Below are 22,035 nucleotides of genomic sequence, written 5' to 3'. Positions count from 1 at the left end.
TGGGTTTGTCAAACACTAGATTACTAAGTCATTGACAATTTTGTCTGGTGAACCTAACCTTTTCCACTAATCAATTAGTGTTTTTCTTAGCCAGTAAAAAATGGTTTTGATGACCTCTTCTTTATAATATAATGTTAGATATGATACAGCTAGACTACCTTCCTTTGTTTTTCTTTTTTGTTTTGTTTTCGTTTTTTTGTTTTGTTTTGTTTTGTTTTTTTTGTTTGTTTTGTTTTTTCATTAATTCCCTTAAAATTCTTGATCTTTTATTCTTTCAGATGAATTTTGTTATTTACTACTAATATTTACTGTCATTTCATGACAGTTTGGTTGGTATAGCATAAAATAAATAGTTTAGTTTAGTTAGTATTGTCATCTTTATTATATTTGCTTTACCTATCCAAGAGCATATGATATTTTTCCAATTGTTTAGGTTTGACTTTATTTGTGTGGAAAACGTTTTATAATTTTGCTCATATGGTTCGTGACTTTCCCTTGGCAGAGAGATTTCCAAATATTTTATTTTATTGACAGTTATTTTATTTTATTTTTTGTTTTTTTATAATTGTTTATTTAATTTTTATTTTATTTTATAATTATAACTTTTTTTTGACAGTACATATACATGGGTAATTTTTTACAACATTATCCCTTGCATTTACTTCTGTTCAGATTTTTTCCCTTCCTCCCCCAAACCCCTTCCCCAGATGGCAGGCAGTCTTATACATGTTAAATATATTACAACATATTCTAGATACAATATATGTGTGTAGAACCGAATTTCTTGTTACACAGGAAGAATTGGATTCAGAAGGTAAAAATAACATTTACACGCATTTCCCAGTGTTCCTTTTCTGGATGTAGCTGATTCTGTCCATCATGGATCAATTGGAATTGGATTAGCTCTTCTCTATGTTGAAGATATCAACTTCCATCAGAATACATCCTCGTACAGTATCATTGATGAAGTGTATAATGATCTTCTGGTTCTGCTCATTTCACTTAGCATCAGTTGATGTAAGTCTATCCAAGCCTCTCTGTATTTCTCCTGTTGGTCATTTCTTACAGAACAATAATATTCCATAGCATTCATATACCATAATTTACCCAACCATTCTCCAATTGATGGACATCCATTCATCTTCTAGCTTCTAGCCACTATGAAAAGGGCTGCCACAAACATTTTGGCACATACAGGTCCCTTTCCCTTCTTTAGTATTTCCTTGAGATATAAGCCCAATAGTAGTATGGCTGGGTCAAAGGGTATGCACAGTTTGATAAATTTTTGGGCATAATTCCAGATTGCTCTCCAGAACGGTTGGATTCTTTCACAACTCCACCAACAATGCATCAGTGTCCCGGTTTTCCCACAGCCCCTCCAACATTCATTGTTACTTGTTCCTGTCATCTTAGCCAATCAGACAGGTGTGTAATGATATCTCAGAGTTATCTTAATTTGCATTTCTCTGATCAATAGTGATTTAGAACACTCTTTCATATAAGTGGAAATAGTTTTAATTTCATCATCTGAAAATTGTCTGTTCATATCCTTTGACCATTTATCAATTGGAGAATGGCTTGATTTCTTATAAATTAAAGTCAATTCTCTGTATATTTTGGAGATGAGGCCTTGATCAGAACCTTTAACTGTAAAAATGTTTTCCCAATTTGTTACTTCCCTTCTAAACTTGTTTGCATTAGTTTTGTTTGTGCAGAAACTTTTTAATTTGGTGTAATCAAAATTTTCTATTTTGTGATCAATAATGGTCTCTAGTTTTCCCTTGGACACAAACTCCTTCCTCCTCCACAAGTCTGAGAGATAAACCATCCCATGTTCCTCCAATTTATCTATGATTTCATTCTTTATGCCTAAATCTTGGACCCATTTTGATTTAATCTTAGTATGTGGTATTAAATGTGGGTCCATGCCTAGTTTCTTCCATACTAATTTCCTGTTTTCCCAGCAGGTTTTGTCAAGTAAAGAATTCTTATCCCAAAATTTGGGATCTTTGGGTTTGTCAAACACTAGATTGCTATTTTTATTCACTATCTTGCCCTGTGAACCTAACCTATGCCACTGATAAACTAGTCTATTTCTTAGCCAATACCAAATGGTTTTGGTGACTGTTGCTTTAGAATACAGTTCTAGATCAGGTACAGCTAGACCACCTTTACTTAATTTTTTTTTTCATTACTTCCCTTGAAATTCTCAACCTTTTTCTCTTCCATATGAATTCTGTTGTTATTTTTTCTAGGTTATTAAAATAGTTTCTTGGAAGTCTAATTGGTATAGCACTAAATAAATAGATTAGTTTAGGGAGTATTGTCATCTTAATTATATTTGCTCGGCCTATCCAAGAGCACTTAATGTATTTCCAATTATTTAAATATGACTTTATTTTTGTGGCAAGTGTTTTGTAATTTTTCTCATATAATTCCTGACTCTCCTTTGGTAGATATATTCCCAAATATTTTGTACTATCAACCGTTATTTTGAATGGAATTTCTCTTTGTATCTCTTGCTGTTGGATTGTGTTGGTAATGTATAAATATGCTGAGGATTTATGTGGATTTATTTTGTATCCTGCAACTTTGCTAAAGTTCTGAATTATTTCTAATAGCTTTTTAGCAGAGACTTTGGAGTTCTCTAAGTATACCATCATGTCATCTGCAAAGAGTGATAGTTTGATTTCCTCATTTCCTACTCTAATTCCTTGAATCTCTTACCTCTTATTGCCGAGGCTAGAGTTTCTAGTACTATATTGAAAAGTAATGGTGATAGTGGGCAACCTTGTTTAACTCCTGATCTTATAGGGAAAAGTTCTGGTTTATCGCCATTACATATGATGTTTACTGAAGGTTTTAAATATATGCTCCTTATTATTTTAAGGAATAGTCCATTTATTCCTATATCCTCAAGCGTTTTTAGTAGGAATGGATGTTGGATTTTATCAAATGCTTTTTCTGCATCTATTGAGATGATCATATGGTTTTTATTAATTTGATTATTAATATGGTCAATTATACTAATAGTTTTCCTAATATTAAACCAGCCCTGCATTCCTGGTATAAATCCCACTTGGTCATAGTGTATTATCCTGGGGATGATTTTGTGAAGTCTATTTGCTAATATCTTATTTAAGATTTTTGCATCAATATTCATTAAAGAAAATGGTCTATAGTTTTCTTTCTGTTTTCAATCTACCTGGTTTAGGTATCAGTACCATGTCTGTGTCATAGAAGGAATTTGGTAGGACTCCTTCAATCCCTATTTTTTCAAATAGTTTACATAGCATTGGAGTTAGTTGTTCTTTAAATGTTTGGTAGAATTCACATGTAAATCCATCTGGTCCTGGGGACTTTTTCTTAGGAAGTTGGTTAATAGCTTGGTCTATTTCTTTTTCTGAGATGGGACTATTTAAACTACTTACTTCTTCCTCTGTTAATCTGGGCAAGCTATATTTTTGAAGGTATTCTTCCATTTCATTTAACTTATCGAATTTATTGGTATAAAGTTGAGCAAAGTAGCTCCTAACTATTGTTCTAATTTCCTCTTCATTAGTGGTGAGTTCACCCTTTTCATTTTCAAGACTAACAATTTGCTTTTTCTCTTTCCTTTTTTTAATCAGGTTTACTAAGTGTTTGTCTATTTTGTTGTTTTTTTCATAGAACCAACTTTTAGTTTTATTAATTAATTCAATAGTTTTTTTACTTTCAATTTTATTAATCTCACCTTTTATTTTTTGAATTTCAAGTTTTGTGTTTTTCTGGGGGTTTTTAATTTGTTCTTTTTCTAGCAATTTTAGTTGTAAGCCCAATTCGTTGCCCCTCTCTTTCTCTATTTTATGCAAGTAGGTCTGTAGAGATATAAAACTTCCACTTATTACTGCTTTGGCTGTATCGCACACATTTTAGTATGATGTCTCATTATTGTCATTTTCTTGGGTGAAGTTATTAATTATGTCTATGATTTGCTGTTTTACCCAATCATTCTTTAATATAAGATTATTTAGTTAGCAATAATTTTTTGGTCTATTTTCCCCTGGCTTTATATTAAATGTAATTTTAATTGCATTGTGGTCTGAAAAGGATGCATTTACTATTTCTGCCTTACTGCATTTGATTTTGAGGTTTTTATGCCCTAGTATATGATCAATTTTTGTATAGGTTCCATAAATTGCTGAGAAGAAAGTATAGTCCTTTCTGTCTCCATTTAGCTTTCACCAAAGATCTATCATATCAAACTTTTCTAGTATTCTATTTACCTCTTTGACTTCTTTCTTATTTATTTTGTAGTTTGATTTTTCTAATTCTGAGAGTGCAAGGTTGAGATCTTCCACTATTATAGTTTTGCTATCTATTTCCTCTTGCAGCTCTCCTAATTTCTCTTTTAAGAATTTAGATGCTGCACCACTTGGTGCATATATGTTTAATATTGATACTGCTTCATTATTGATGCTGCCCTTTAGCAGGATATAATGCCCTTCCTTATCTCTTTTAATTAGATCCATTTTTGTTTTTGCTTGATCTGAGATGAGGATGGCTACTCCTGCTTTTTTGGTTTTGCCTGAAGCATAATAGATTCTGCTCCACCCTTTTACTTTTAGTTTGAATGTCTCACCCTGTTTCAGGTATGTTTCTTGTAAACAACATATAGTAGGATTCTGACTTTTAATCCAGTCTGCTAACTGCTTCCTCTTTATGAGGCAGTTTGCCCCATTCACATTTATGGTTAGAAGGACTAATTCTATATTGCTTGCCATCCTATTAACACCTGCTTATGCTTTCCCCCTTTCCTTCCCTCTTACCCCCCTATCCAGTATTAAACTTGTGAACACCACTTGCTTTTCACAGCCCTCCCTTTTTAGGATCCCTCCCCCACCTTAAAATTCCTCCCCTTATTTTACCCCTTTTCCTCACAATTTCTGTATTCCCTTCCCCTTAGCTTACTCCTTCCCTCTCACTTTTCAATGAAGTGGAAGAAGTTTCACCATAAATCGAATATGACTATTGATACACACTATGTTCATCTCCCTCCTTTCTTTCTCTCAGATATAATAGGTTACCTTTGCCTCTTCATGAGATGTAGTACCACCACTTTACACTTTTTTATGATATAATTTCCTTTCCACCTCTAGTTTCTAAGACAAATTGTACATATGTTCTTTCCATATTTTTTTTGGCAGAAGTATAGTTCTCAAGATTTCTTTTTACCTTTTTAGAAATCTCTTGAGTTCTGTATTTGAAGATCAAACTTTTTATGTAGGTCTGGTTTTTTCATCAAAAATAGATGGAATTCATTTATTTCGTTAAATGTCCATATTCTTCCCTGGAAAACGATGCTCATTCTTACTGGGTAAGTTATTCTTGGCTGCATACCAAGTTCCTTAGCCTTTTGGAAAATCATGTTCCAGGCCCTACGTTCTTTTAATGTGGACACTGCTAGATCCTGGGTTATCCTTATTGTGGATCCTCCATATCTGAATTGCTTTTTTCTAGCAGCTTCCAATATCTTTTACTTTGTGTGATGTTTCTTGAAGTTGGCCACTATATTTCTTGGGTCCCTTTCAGTAGGTGATCAATGAATTTTTTCAATGTCTATTTTACCCTCTGTTTTCAGAATTTCTGGGCAGTTCTCTTTGATAATTTCCTCGAAAATGGTGTCCAAGCTCTTTTTTTCCTTCCATTTTTCGAGTACCTCTTGGTTTCTCCTTGAGTCATTAATTTCTACTTGTTTGAGTCTAATTTTCAATGATGTATTTTCTTCACTCACTTTTTTTATATCTCTTTGTAATTGTCCAATTGAGTTTTTATCTTCTATGGAATTTTTTTTTTCATTTTATCCATTTTATTTTTTAGAGAGATGTTTTCTTTTTCCAGCTCACTAATCCTATTTTCCTTGGAGTTGTTTACCTTTTCCAGCTCACTAATCTTCTTTCTCAATAATTTAATTTCTTTATCCACTCTGTCTTTAAATGCATGGGATGACTTCTCCAGGCTCTCTTGCCAAGCTTCCCTTTCCTTTTCCCATTTCTCTTCCAGCTCTCTTGTGAGAGCCTTTTTGATTTCCTCTATGAGATTCGTTTGTATTGAGGAGCAGCTCATATCCTCCTTAAGTGATTCCTCTGGGGACAGTCTGTTTTTAGTCTCCTCAGTGTCTGAAGTCTACTCTCTCTCCATACAAAAGCTGTCAATGGTTAGAGCCCTTTTGAATTTTTTGTTCATTTTGTTAGAGTAGGAATCGAAGAAAACAAATTGACAAGAGAAACAATTGGTCTGTTTTGCGGGGGATGGGGCTGGATGGTATTTATGGGCTTCCTCTACAGACTGGGGGTAGGGCAGCAGAGAGCCAGTAACAGAACAGAGATGACTGTACTGAGTCTGTGCTCTAAGGCTCTGAGAACATGCTGAGTTAGTCCAGGTGGGGGTTGGTGGCGGCCGGGTTCTGAGAGATGCTGGCTTTCTGGGGTTTTAATCTTCACCTCAGGTTTTTACACCCTCTTCACTGATCCTAGCTTGCTGCCAAGACAGAATATCCGCACTGGGGTAAAAGCCTTTTCACAGAAATGGCAGAGATCATCCCCCTCCCCCTCAGGTCTGAGCTGTGTGAGCTGCCTGTCTCACTCTGGCTTGCCTGCCCTCAGTCTGAGCTCAGTCTGATTGACCCTTCCCCGAGCAAACACAAACCTTTTCTGGTGACTTTCAAGGATGTCTTCTCTTGTTGATTATTTGTGGATTTCTTTCTGGGTCAAGCATTAAGTCTGAGGCTTGTCATAAAGTAAGTTCTGAGAGAAAACCTTGACAGTTATTTTAAATGGAATTTCTTTTTGTATCTCTTGCTGTTGGATTTTGTTAGTGATGTATATAAATACTGATGATTTATGTAGATTTATTTTGTATTCTATAACTTTGCTAAAGTTGTGGATTATTTCTAATACTTTTCAGTTGATTCTTTAGGGTTTTCTAAGTATATGATAATATCTGCAAAGAGTGATAATTTGGTTTCTTCATCATCTACTTTAATTCCTTTTATTATTTTTTTTTCTTCTCTTATTGCCAAAGCTAGCATTTCTCATACAATATTGAATAGTATTGGTGACAATGGGCAACCTTATTTCAACCCTGATCGTTTTGGAACCCATAGGGATTTTTTAGGGAAATTTGGGCAGTCAGTAAAGAAGAAATGAATATTGCTAGCTCAGTTCATTTGTTATCAGATCCCAGCTTACCTCAAAACTGGCAGTGCGTTAGAACCAATTTTTTTTAAAATATCTTTTTATGTAAGTGAAATTCCCACTAGTGAAAGTAAATTTATTGTGATTCTTGAGATTATAGACTACATATTAAGCGAAGAGTCAGTAGAATCTTTACAAAGTGAATAGCTGGTCAGTACATTAGTTGTTTATTTCAATAGCTTTTTCATTAGTCAAATCTTATCTATGTTCAAACTTGACTCAATCAGTATTATTGAAAATGTTTTTTTTTTCCTTTTTCATTAAAACAAATAGAGAATAATTTCTGTTTTTCTCAAATATTTTCATATATTTGGAATAAATTTGTCAATAATGTATCATAAGTAAATAATTTGTGATGAATAGCCTTGTATTCTTGAAATGCAGACTCAGAAATGCTAACTCCAAATTGAAATTCTTATCTATCAATTCCACTTTTGTGTCAAATATAGACATAAATCTGACTTTCTTCTGAAAGTACCATCTTTCTTTTAGACATATTTTAGATATATTTTTGCTCCACTCTCATGACAGATATACATTAATAATTAATTAATTAATAATTAGTGTAGAAAAAACTGCATTTTTTTCTCTTCTGTACCCAGTATTGATAGAATCCTTGGTTGTCCCTGACTATTTCCTTATTTCAAATATCATAGAATATCATCTAAATTTGACACAAGTTTTTTTTTTTTTTTCATCCTAAGTAATGAGAGAATTGCATGAGATAGGAAATAAAATAAGTATATACAATTTGTTAGACAATGATTTATTTCCCTGTCATTAAAAAGAAAACGTCCATGGACAAAAAGGTATGTATGACTATCCCTTCTTGAAGGTGAGGTATGGAAAAACTGGAAACAAAGGTAATACAATATAGAAGTTAGTATTTGTTGAAATTGTCATACATCTGGACATGAATGAGCTGTATCTCCTTCCCTAGCTAAGAAATTCTAAATCAGCATTCACTCATCTTTTATATAAAATTGCAAATTATTAAAAATGTATTGAGATATAGCTCTTGGAGTGTTGAGAGAAAATATCATCAAAGAGCTGGTATGGATTATAGCAGCAAAAGTGACAGTTGCTATTTTTGGGAATTCTGAACAACTGAAAGTAGAATAATGTATTAGAGAAGCTCCATTAGAAAACCTTCATGAGAGAGCTGCAATATTATTGTGGGTTTATAGGCTTTCATTGATCTACAAATCAATGTTATTCTTTAATTCTTGTGAATTTTTTAGACTAGTGCTTGCCAGCACGCTAGATGTTTTCAAAGTTAAAGTGTCCAGATTTTTTGGGTGCTAATAATGAATTAGAAAAATTAGAAACTCACTTAAGTGAACCTGAACCTGTGAATTTCTGAAAACTAAAGTTATATAATAGTAAGGAAAGATACCACCTAAAAGAAAAACAAATTAATCTCAGTATCATAAAACGCAACCCCTCTTTCCTTAAAAATATTAATCCTAGTTTTCTCCATCATGATAAAATAAAAGAATACTAGCCATTGATTTATGCTCTATAAGCATTTTAAGGTAGATATTATGTCTTTTGTTTTCTTTCTGTATGGCAGTTATTATAATTAGAGCTTAGCCAAATTGTCAATCCTGCTTGAATTCTCAATGTCATTTATATTTTTAACGTTTGTCAAATAAAAAAATTCTAAATATCATGTGATTTATTAGAATGCCATCAATGATCTAATGAGTATTCATCTATAATCATGTACTACAGTCCTGTTTGTGTAGGAAAAAATTAAGACCATATGATGTGGGTTATAGAAAACTGATAGGAATCAAAAGGACTTCTTTCAAGGAATGATTTGAATGTTAACTAGCAATATAACGGAGACAAGTCTCCCCATATCTCTCAGCTTCAATTACTTCTTTTGTCAAATAGAGAAGTTAATAATTCGATCACTTACATTTGAGGTTTATTTTGAGGAAAATGCTATTTAATGAGAGTTTTACTGGAAGTTAAATTTATTTATTTATTTTATTTATTATATTCTTTTTTAATTTTATAATTATAATTTTTGACAGTATATATGTATGAGTAATTTTTTTATAACATTATCCCTTGTATTCATTTTTCCACATTTTCCCCTCCCTTCCTCTACTCCCTCCCCTATATGACAGGCAATCCCATACATTTTACATGTTTTAGAGTATAACCTAGATACAATATATGTCTGTAAATCCCATTTTCTTGTTGCACTTTAAGTATTAATTCTGAAGGTATAGGTAACCTGGGTAGATAGACAGTAGTGCTAACAATTTACATTCATTTCCCAGTATTCCTTCTCTGGGTGTAGTTGTTTCTGTCCATCATTGATCACCTGAAAGTGGGTTGGATCTTCTTTATGTTGAAGATATCCATTTCCATCAGAATGCATCTTCATACAGCATTGTTGTTGAAGTGTACAGCGATCTTCTGGTTCTGTTCATTTTACTCAGCATCAGTTCATGTAAGTCTCTCCAAGCCTTTCTAAATTCATCCTGCTTGTCATTTCTTAAAGAGCTATAATATTCCATAACCTTCATATACCATAATTTACTCAACCATTCTCCAATTGATGGACATCCATTCATCTTCCAGTTTCAAGCCACTACAAAAAGGGGTGCCACAAACATTTTGGCACACACAAGTCCCTTTCCCCTCTTTAGTATTTCTTTGGGATATAAGCCCAGTAGTAGCACTGCTGGATCAAAGGGTATGCACAGTTTTGGGCATAGTTCCAAATTGCTCTCTAGAATGGCTGGATTCTTTCACAGCTCCACCAAAAATGTATTAGTGCCCCAGTTTTCCCACATCCCCTCCAACATTCATCATTATTTGTTTCTGTCATCTTAGCCAATCTGACAGGTGTGTAGTGGTATCTCAGAGTTGTCTTAATTTGCATTTCTCTGATCAGTAGTGATTTGTAACACTCTTTCATATGAGTGGATATAATTTAACTTTCATCATCTGGAGAATGGTTTGATTTCTTATAAATTAGGGTCAGTTCTCTATAGATTTTGGAAATGAGACCTTTATCAGAACCTTTAACTGTAAAAATATTTTCCCAATTTGTTACTTCCCTTCTAATCTTCTTTGCATTAGTATTGTTTGTATAGAAACTTTTTAGTTTGATGTAATCGAAATCTTCTATTTTGTGATCAATAATTATCTCTAGTTCTCCTCTGGTCATAAATTCCTTCCTCCTCCACAGGTCTGAGAGGTAGACTATCCTCTGTTCCTCTAATCGACTTATGATCTCATTCTTTATGCCTAAATCATGGACCCATTTTGATCTTATCTTTTTATATGGTGTAAAGTGTGGATCCATATCTAATTTCTGCCATACTAATTTCCAGTTTTCCCAACAGTTTTTTCAAATAATGAATTTTTATCCCATATGTTGGTATCTTTGTCAAAGACTAGATTGCTATAGATGTACCCTTTTTTGTCCTTTGTACCTAATCTCTTCCACTAATAAACTGATCTATTTCTTAGCCAATACCAAATGGTTTTGATGATTGTTGCTATATAATATAGCTTTAGATCAGGTATACCTAGACCACCTTCATCTGACTTTTTTTTTTCATTAATTCCATTGAAATTCTCAACCTTTTATTCTTCCATATGAATTTTGTTGTTATTTTTTTCTAGGTTAATAAAATAGTTTCTTGGTAGTCTGATTGGTATAGCACTAAATAAATAGAATAGTTTGGGGAGTATTGTCATCATTCTTATATTCACTCAGCCTATCCAAGAGCACTGAATGTCTTTCCATTTATTTAAATCTGACTTTATTTTTGTGGCAAGTGTTTTGTAATTTTGTTCATATAATTCCTGACTTTTCTTTGGTATATGGATTCCCAAATATTTTATACTCTCAACATTTGTTTGGAATGGAATTTCTCTTTGTATGTCTTGCTGTTGCATTTTGTTGATGATGTATAAAAATGCTGAAGATTTATGTGGATTTATTTTGTATCCGGCAATTTGCTAAAGTTGTGAATTATTTCTAATAACTTTTTATTAGACTCTCTGGGGTTTTCTAAGTATACCATCATATCATCTGCAAAAAGTGACAGTTTGATTTCCTCATTACTTATTCTTATTCCTTTAATCTCTTTCTGGACTCTTATTGCTGAGGCTAACATTTCTAATACAATATTGAATAGTAATGGTGATAGTGGGCAACCTTGTTTCACTCCTAATCTTACAGGGAAAGGTTCAAGTTTATCTCCATTACATAGTATGCTTATTGACAGTCGTATACATATATATATATATATATATATATATATATATATATATATATATATATATACGTACTCCTGATTATTCTAAGGAATAGTCCATTTATTCCTAGACTCTCAAGGGTTTTTAGTAGGAATGGATGTTGGATTTTATCACATGCTTTTTCTGAAACTATTGAGATAATCATATGGTTCTTATTAATTTGATTATTAATATGGTCAATTATACTAATAGTTTTCCCAATATTAAACCAGCCCTGCATTCCTGTTATAAATCCTACTTGATCATAGTGTATTTTCTTGGGGATGATTTTCTGAAGTCTTTTTGCTAATATCTTATTTAAGATTTTAGCATCAATATTCATTAAGGAAATTGGTCTATAGTTCTCTTTCTCAGTTTTTGATCTACCTGGTTTAGGTATAAGTACCATGTCTATGTCATCAAAGGAGTTTGGTAGGACTCCTTCATCCCCTCTTTTTTCAAATAGTTTATATAACATTGGGGCTAGTTGTTCTTTAAATGTTTGGTAGAATTCAAATATAAATCCATCTGGTCCTGGGGATTTTTTTCTGGGGAGTTGATTAATAGCTTGTTTTATTTCTTTTTCTGAAATGGGACTATTTAAGCAATTTATCTCCTCCTCTCTTAATCTAGGAAGCCTATATTTTTGGAGGAAGTCATCCATTTGACTTAAGTTATCAAATTTATTGGCATAAAGTTGGGCAAATAACTCCTTATTATTTCACTAATTTCCTCTTCATTGGTGGAAAGATCCCCCTTTTCATTTGTAAGACTAACAATTTGATTTTCCTCTTTCCTTTTTCTGATAAGATTTATCTATTTTATTGGCTTCTTCATAGAACCAACTCTTGGTTTTATTTATTAATTCAATAGTTTTTTTTGTTTTTGTTTTTGTTTTTTTTTTTTTTTTTTACTTTCAATATTATTGATTTCTCATTTTAATTTTAGCATTTCAAGTTTTATTTTTGGTTGGGGGTTTTTAATTTGGTCTTTTTCTAGCTTTTTAAGTTGCAGGCCCAATTCATTAATCTTCTCTTTCTCTATTTTGTTCAAATAAGCCTCTAAAGATATAAAAAATTCCCCTTATTACCGCTTTACCTGCATGCCACAGATTTTGGTGTGATGTCTCATCATTGTCATTATCTTGGGTGAAATTATTTATTGTTTTTATAATTTGCTGTTTTACCCAGTCATTCTTTAAGATGAGAATATTCAGTTTCCAATTACTTTTTGGTATATTTAACCCTAACTTCTTATTGAATGTAGCTTTAATTGCATTGTGATCTGAGAAGAAGACATTTATTATTTCTATCTTCCTACATTTAATATTGAGATCTTTATGTCCTAATATATGGTCAATTTTTGTATAGGTTCCATGAACTGCTGAGAAGAAAGTATATTCCTTTCTATCACCATTCAGTTTTCTCCAAAGGTCTATCATACCTAGTTTTTCTAATGTTCTATTTTTTTAAATTTAATTTCTTTCTTTTTTGTTTTGTGGTTGCAAGGTTGAGATCTCCCACTATTATAGTTTTATTGTCTATTTCTTCTTGCAACTCTCTTAACTTTTCCTTTAGAAAGTTAGATGCTATACCACTTGGTGCATATATCTTTAGTATTGATATGGCTTCATTGTTTATGCTACCTTTTAGCAGGATATAGTTTCCTTCCTTATCTCTTTTAATTAGATCAACTTCTGCTTTTGCTTGATCTGAGATAAGGATGGCTACCCCTGCTTTTTTGGCTTCACCTAAAGCATAATAGATTCTGCTCCAACCTTTTACCTTTACTCTGTATGTATCTCCCTGCTTTAAGTGTGTTTCATGTAAACAACATATTGTAGGGTTCTGACTTTTGATCCAGTCTGCTATCCATCTCCGTTTAATGGGAGAGTTCATCCCATTCAAATTTACAGTCAAAATGACTAATTCTATATTTCCTGCTATCATATTATCCCCATATTATGCTTTTTTCCCTTGACCCCCATGAACCCCTTCCCCAATATTTAATTTATAGACCCCACTTGTGATGGTCAGCCCTCACTTTTTTGTATTCCTCCCCCCTGCTTACAAGTGCCTTCCCTTTTTCTTATACCCTTCCTTTATTCCCCTTTTCCTTTTCCCTTTTCCTCTCACCCCTTTTAATGAGGTCAGAGAGAATTATCAGAAAAACAAATATGTCAATTATTTACTTTTTGAGGCTACTGTGATGAGAGTAAGATTCACACAATGTTCATCCCCCTCTCTAAATTCCCTCTGATGTGGTAGATTTTCTATGCCTCTTCCTGAGATGTAGTTTCCCTCTTTTTATCATTCCTTCCCCCTTTTTCTGATACTACCCCCTTCTTTTTACTACTCCCCCTTTTTATATCAGTAAAATCAAATTATCCATGCAGACTTTCTATATATCCACAATAGAGATACAGTTCTCAAGAGTTCTTTTTACCTTTTCCTGTTTCTCTTCAGTCTTATGGATGTAGATCAAAATTTTTGTTTAAGTTTTGTTTTGTTGTTGTTGTTGTTGTTGTTGGTTTTTTTTTTTTTTTTTTTTCTTAGAAACAAATGGAATTCCTTTGTTTCATTAAATGACCATCTTCTTCCTTGGAAAAAAAATGATAAACTTAGCTGGGTAGTTTATTCTTGGTTGCAATCCTTGATCTTTTGCCTTTTGGAATGTCAGGTTCCTGGCCCTTCGATCTTTTAAGGTGGAGGCAGTTGGATTTTGAGTGACCCTTATTGTGGCACCTTGATATTTGAATTTATTTTTCTAGCTGCTTGCAATATTTTTTTCCTTAGTATGGTAGTTCTGCAGCTTAGCCACAATATTCAGTGGAGTTCTTTTGTTAGGGTCTTTTTCAGAAGGTATTCGATGAATTCTTTCCATGCCTATTTTCCCTTCTGTTTCTATTATTTCTGGACAGTTCTCTTTGATGATTTCCTGTAAAATAGAATCTAAACTCTTTTTTTATCATAGTTTTCGGTAAGTCCAATGATCCTCAGATTATCTCTCCTAAATCTATTTTCTAGGTCTATAGATTTTTCCCAGTAAGTATTTGACGTTATTCTCCAGCTTTTTTTTTTTTTTTTTTGTTTTGTTTTGTCTGACTGATTCTTGGGTTCTCAATGAATCATTCATTTCTATTTGTTCCATCCTGATATTTAATGATTTATTTTCTTCATTCACATATTTTAGTTCTTTTTGTATATGCCCAATTGAGTTTTTAAATGAATTATTTTGCTCTATTGAATATTTTTCCATTTCCCTAATTTTTAGAGAGAGTTATTTTCTTTTTCCAATTCAAAAATCCTGCTTTCTTGAGACTTTTTTATCTTTTCTAATTCATAAATCCTGCTTTCTTGAGAATTTTTTTTATTTTTTCCAATTCAGAAATCCTACTTTCCTGTGATTTTTTAACCTTTTATAATTCAAAAATTTTGTTTCCCTGAACCTTCTCTGAATTCTTTATTTTTTCCAACTCAAATTTCAGGACATTTTTATTCTCTATCATAGCTTGTCTTTTCTTTCCCCATTTTTCTTCAAACTTTCTTAACTTTTTAATAGTATATTCTAGGAGAGAGATATGTGATGGGGGGCAGGTATTGTTCCCCTTTAAGCTGTTATCTGCTGACTCTCTGCTATTAACTTCCTCGGGATTGGATACCCGCTCTTTCTCTGTGTAGAAGGTATCAATAGTTCTCTTCAGCTTTTTACTCATTGTTAAAAATCTGCCCTTGGGGTAAGAAGTTTATTTATTTATTTCTTTACCAGCTTCCTCCCAGACTGGATGCATGCAGTGCCTCCTGTGTCTGAGTTAAGAGAGAGCTCTGGGAGAGAGTTCCCCTCCCTGTCCCCAGAAATTCCTCAGAGATGATTAGCATGGCTGCACTGTGAGGGTTGCCCAGTGAAGGACCCTGCTGTGTGTCCTAGCAACTGCCCTGAGGTTTAAGACTGAACAGTTAAAGCAACACAAAGCCCAGCCAATGGGTCCTGTGGGGTGCAGATATCAGCAGCTGATGTGAAAAGCCCCTGCGCCCAAACTGGAAGTGTCTTTCCGGAAACCAGTCCCTATTTCAAAGGTTCCACTTCTCTGGGAATTAAGAGGCTGCTAGAGTTCCACAGCCTCAGGCTAAGCCTGGCACTATGTGGATTAGATGTTGCCTCTGGCTGTGTCCCCACTTTAAGATCTTACCTACCCCAAGGTGAAGCCCCGGACAGCAGAAGGCGGCTTCACAACCTTGCTGACATCTGTTAGGTCACTTCTGGATTGCGGTGGTTCTAGGATCTGGCTTTATTGTTTTAAAGTGGCTTGATTTCTCTTCTGAACTGCTGTTTTATAAGCACAGAAGAGCTATCAGCCTGTGCCAGATTCTTCTATCTCAGTGGCTTCTCTGATCCCAGAGTTCTCCCCAGCCTGGTCAGCACAGTGTGCTAGCACTGAACTGTCTGTGCTGGCCTTTTTTCTTCCTCCCCTTGGAACTGACCTTTTCTATTGAAACTCCAGATTCTCTTCAGCTGATAAGTTGTTCTTTTAATCCTTGTGGTTTCTATCAGTCCAGCATTATTTTTGAGGCTGATTTAACTAATTGGTAATGAGGGAAGAAGGCAGCTTACATATTCGTGTGTATCTTCTCCACCATCTTGGCTGCGTACCTAGAAGTTAAATTTAAATTATGAATAAATATTTTAGTGTTCTAGATTCTATTTTTTTCTATTTTTGACAATGGCTATGTCTTTCTATTTTATTTATTTTTTTGTGTATGTTTACTTAAAAAGTTTTATTTTCTCAATTTTTATAAAATAATTTAAATTGACAAGACCTATTGAGTTTGAGAAGAGATCTCATATGTTTTGTTTTTGTTTTCCATTTTAGAATAAAGAAGATAAAGGAGGTAATGTTTTTTTTTTTTTTTCCTCTCCTAGCATATGTGGTTGTTACATAAAGGCTACTGATGGCTATGGAGTTGTCTCTTAGGAAGGATACTTAGTAATCCTATTATCTCTCAATCTCTGGAGCTATGAAGTAGCAGTGGCAACTGCAACTAGAACTCTTCATAATCAAGGTCCCAAATAATTATACAGGTGCAGCTGTTCTTTACACTTATAAATAAAGACAGGAACAGAACCCTGCTGGCAATGTAATTATATAATTCATTCCTACTCACAGGAGTATGCATTTCTTTGACTCCCTGTGGATAGGATCTATTTGAGTACTTTTGATTGTAAGATAGAACCAATCCTAGTTATTCTATGGTCAATTTGGGAACTATTTGGGACTATTTGAGTACTTCTGGATTTAAGGACAGAAGCCAATCTTAGTTTTCTATGGTCAATTTATAGTGTCATAATTTATCATGGTTCCTATGGTGGATGAAAACATTTAACCCTATTTGACCAATAACACTCAGTGTCTTTCTTGTATTACTATCTAGTTATATATATATATATATATATATATATATATATATATATATATATATATATATGTAAAATATTTAATAATATCACTATCTAATGTAAAACTATATATTATGCTATATGCACATATAAATATATATTTCTAGTGTCACCATATAGCAACACATAATAAATATAGTAATTTATAATATTAATATTACATTATATGATTTATATTTGCTAAATACTGCAAATCAGAATTTTATTGTTTTATTGTGTAGAATTCAGAAATTGATGTAGAAAAATGTTAATATAGAATAATCTTGAAAATGTGTTTCATATACATTTCTCTGGAGATCTGGTTAAGTTTTACCAGCACATAACTGGAAGAAAGAATAGTGGGGGAAAGTAAGTAAAAGATTCAAGAGAAGAGAATAATGTAGAGGTGAACTGCCTAACAGTTTAGTTGATGTTTAAAAGTAGAAAGTATGGTAAGAACCAAGGGTTTTATTTATTTGTTTCATATTTTATTTTCCACCAATTACATATATAAAAAAAAAACATTTAATATTCAATTATTTTTTTTTTGTTTCAAATTCTTTCCCTCACTCCCACCTTCCCTAACCTCCATTGAAATCCAAACAGTTTGATAGAGATTTTATATGTTCTGCCAGATTAAAATATATTAAAGAGAAAGAAAAAATATGGTTTTACATGCAAATAGACCCATTTAATTTTTTTTTTTCTGGAGATGGTTGTGAGGTGTTAGTTCAGAGTTATTTTAATTTCCATTTCTCTATCAATGGTTACTTAGAGCATTTTTCCCCATATGACCTAGATAGATTTGATTACTTAATTTGAATACTGACAGTTCATATCATTTGACTATTTATAAATTGAAGAATGGCTCTTATTTCAATAAATCTGACCTAGTTATCTATATAACTGAGAAATCAGGTCTATATGTGAAGAAACCTGTAAATTTTTTTTCATACTTATTGATATTTATTTCCCTTTATCTTATTTAATTTATGTAATATCAAGACTAGCTCTCTGGAGGACCTTGGGAGGCCTGAGTATTGGTCTTAGTGGAGGAATGAAGGAGGGAGGAGAGCTACCATGTGGCTGGTCAGATATGGAGACTAGAATCTGGAGCTTGAAGTCTTCTCTGTGTCTGTAGCTGAGAGCTGCAGCTGAGAGAGCTGTTACTGTGAGGGTGTTCTGAGTCTGAGAATTCCTTTAAAATACTCCAATGTGATTACATCACTACATCACACTGAGCATGCACAATCACACTGAATATGTGAAACTGTAGAACATTACATCACCATATTACCCTAGGTATATGCCAATTATATTAATTCACAATAAGTATGTGCTTAGAGAACCATTATCTCACATTGAATAGGTACTTAACTATAAATACCCTGCTGTCCTAGATTTAAGTACACCTTTTCAGAGTTCCCACCCTCTATATCTCCTGCTTTCTTTTGTTTCAGAACACAGGTGGTCACCCACTCCCTGATTTCTCAGGAAGGGAGATGAAAACACCAAAGGGAAAAGGGGAGTCAAACCTATATTGTTAGCGGGTTTCCTCTGGGGTGAAATTGAAACAGCTATACATAAATCCATCAGCATGGGAGGTATTAAACAAGCAAATAGTAGTATAACTCAGATTAGTAATGATGTAACAAACAATATGAATCAACATAGTGATATAACAAACAATATGAATATACATGTCCATACTTCCAAGAAGGAGGGTATATAAATAACAATCATGCCTATACCTCCTACACCAGCCAAAAATAGACTAAAACTAATCTATTTAGATTACATCACATATTAGGGAAACCGATATTTCCTGCAGATTTTGAGGTTTTGCAACAGTCTCATCATATCTCAGGGAATCCAATGATTCCTGCTGGTTTTATCCTCCTGCATAAGTCTGATTGATAATTTGTAATGTTTATGAATCAATTGCATAACTGATATACTCTTATAGTGGTGGGAACAGTCAGAGATAGAATCACCCAATGTTTTTTGAGTCTTCTCCTTTGATTCAGGGTTTTCTCCATGATTTCTCTCTGAATAGACAAGGTGAATATGACTCATTGACACCCATCTGATTCCTTCTCTATAAGCAAACCGTCTCCCCCAAGCAGTTAACTTATCTAGTCTTGTCCATTCACCACTTTTTGGATCTCTCCATATCACCTGGTGATTAATAAAAACTAATGGAGCTGCTCACACTGGACACTACCCTTTCAGTGGGTTATAAAACCTGTCTGTTGGAGCTAGTGCATCTTTATCAAAAATCAAAAAAATTCATAATGTAAAGATTTAAATTTAAAAGTTCCCTAGAGTTACCTGTGGCTCTCCCTTTCTTTTGTTTTTGGAGGAGCATCTTGATGTCTCTGTTTTCCTCTTTACTATTGCCTGTCTTTGAGGAATAAAAGGTATTTCAGTGGTGTGTAAAATCTGATACTATGCACAAAAGTGTGCAAAATGTTTAGAAGTATATGCAGGTCAATTATCTGTTTTTATTGCTTGTGCCACACCCATAATTGCAAAAGCTTGTATAAGGAATTCAGTGACTACTCTGGCAGTCTCTTTTGCTGCTGGTATTGCAAAAGTAAATCCTGAAAAGGTGTCTACTACAACATGGATAAAAGACAGACAAGAAAAAGATTTTTAATGATTTGTATCCATTTGCCAAATTTCATTGGGTCCCAAACCACAAGGATTCTTCCCTGAAGGGAGAATAGGAGCATGGAAAGGAAGGCAAGCTGTACAGCTTTTTACTATGCTCCTAGCTTCCTCTTTTGTTATCCCAAATTGCAAATGTAAAGCTCGAGAAATCCAATGATATTTACAATGAGATGCTTGGGCTTCCTGAAATAAAAGAGTACTGGCCAACATGGTTAGAAGGCTATCTGTATTTGAATTTCCATAAAAAATAAGACCTGGATGTCCACTATGAGAGTGGACATGCAAGACATAAATCTTACCTGGATGCTTTCTCACTTGCTGTTGAAGTTCCTTAAAGAGCTGATATATATAGATATAGATATAGATAGATATATATAGATATCTATCTATATCTATATCTATATCTATATCTATAGATATATAGAGATAGAGATAGAGATATAGATATATGTATGTATGTATGTATTTATATGTGTATATATATGTATATATGTATGTATGTATATATATGTATATTATATATATATGTATATATATGTATGTATGTGTATATATATGTATATATGTGTATTATATATACACACACACACACATATATAATATAATATATATATATATAATAATATATATATAATAATATATATATAATATATATATATATATATATATATATATATATATATATATATATATATATATATATATATATTAGAAGCTAAAAAGCTTATTTGGGCTGTGGCAATCTTTGTACCACACCTACTCAATAGGCTGAATAAGATATTATATTTACATCTCCTCGAGAATAAGTAAGAGATAGCGTGATTGCATAAAATTCATTCTGATGAGTGGAATGAAAAGGAGTTCTGACTATTCTCTTTATAGTTAAGTCATGAGATTATACAGCACACATATTATATAGTTGTTCCTTTAAGAGGAACTTTAGAAAGTTTTTCTTCAAAAATCCATTGTCAATTATCTAGTAGTTGGATTATCTTTGATGGAGACCTGTGTGTAAAATTTGGAGCTGTGGCAATAAAATCTGCCACTCTGGGTTATTTTCACAGCATAGATTAATTTGTACTTTGGTATAAAATGTGTCATGGGGGTGGACAAAGCTGATGCATGGGTGGTGCTAATGATGGTGTCACTGCCATTCCCACTCCTCCTCCTCTCTCCACCCAAGAAGGCAAAATTAAGGAAAGAAGGTCAGGAGATGGGGAATGCTCTAAGGGCACCTGATCAGGTACAGGTGGAGGTGAAACTAAGTTGTAAAGTGAGAAATAACACACCCCTTCAATTCATCAGTGCTGTACTTAACTCCTTCCTTGGCCTATTCTCCATCTTTTTCAGCTGCTTTGTCAATATCATCCCCCTCCTACTCTTTTTTCTCACACTTCCTTGTCTGGTTGTCTACTTTAAAATTTTTCCTTTTTTTAGAACTTGTGGGATTCTTTAAAACCAATTATGTTATATTGTACATAAGGAATGTTTCTTCAGGAACTGAATCAGGACCCATAGCTTTGTAATATTCAATTAGTTGCTCTACCACTGTTTCCCACATATCTGGCTCTAATTTTCCTTCCTTGGATAGCCAAGGAGACTTGCACTCTAATATATTTATGAATACAGTGATCTGCCTCTGAGTTAACAACAAAACTTGCTTCTCTATTAATCTAACTATGCATGGTACATACTTTTCTTGGGAATGGGGAAGCTCTTTTCTTAGTATTTGCCCTATTTCAGTTGAAAAAAGAAAGTGAATAGTTAATCCTTACCAAAGTTTCCTGCTTGTTTATTTTTATACTCACTCACATCACTCTATTCCTAGGTCTCCACTGAACTTTTTGATTGTGTCAGTCAAGCTGCTGAGTGTAGGGCCTCAAGCCAAGGCCCACATTTAGGGTGCCAAAATATAGTGTCCAGACTAGCTTTCTGGAGGTTCTCTGGACTGCCCTTGGTCTTCAGGTGGAGAAGTGATGAAGACAGGAGAACCACCTTGAAACTGGTTAAAGATGGAGTCTGTAGTCTAGAGTCTGGAATCTTCTCTTATGTCTGTGTCCGAGACTCATATGTGTCTCCTCTGTGTTTGAGACTCTTGTTCCCAGTTCTCTCAGCCCTTAAATACTTCAGTATGATTACATCACTGAGCATGTGCCAATCTGTGAAACCATTACATCACCATATAATACTAGGTATATGTCCACTAGAGTGATTACATAATTATATCGCATTAAGCATATGTTTTATTAGAAAACTATTATTCCATCAATCACACTGAGTAGGTGCTTAACTAAGCACCCTGCTGTCCTTTATGTAAGTATACCTTTCCAGAGTTCTGGCCTTCTTCACTTTAGTTTCCAATTATTTTCCCCTGGCTTTTCATTGCATGTAATTTTTATTGCATCATAATCTGAATAAAACACTT

Source organism: Sminthopsis crassicaudata, chromosome 3 (genome assembly GCF_048593235.1).
Source record: "Sminthopsis crassicaudata isolate SCR6 chromosome 3, ASM4859323v1, whole genome shotgun sequence".
Classification (NCBI taxonomy): Eukaryota; Metazoa; Chordata; class Mammalia; order Dasyuromorphia; family Dasyuridae; genus Sminthopsis; species Sminthopsis crassicaudata.
The sequence above is the reverse complement of the archived record's forward strand: the minus strand, read 5'-3'. Positions refer to the sequence as shown.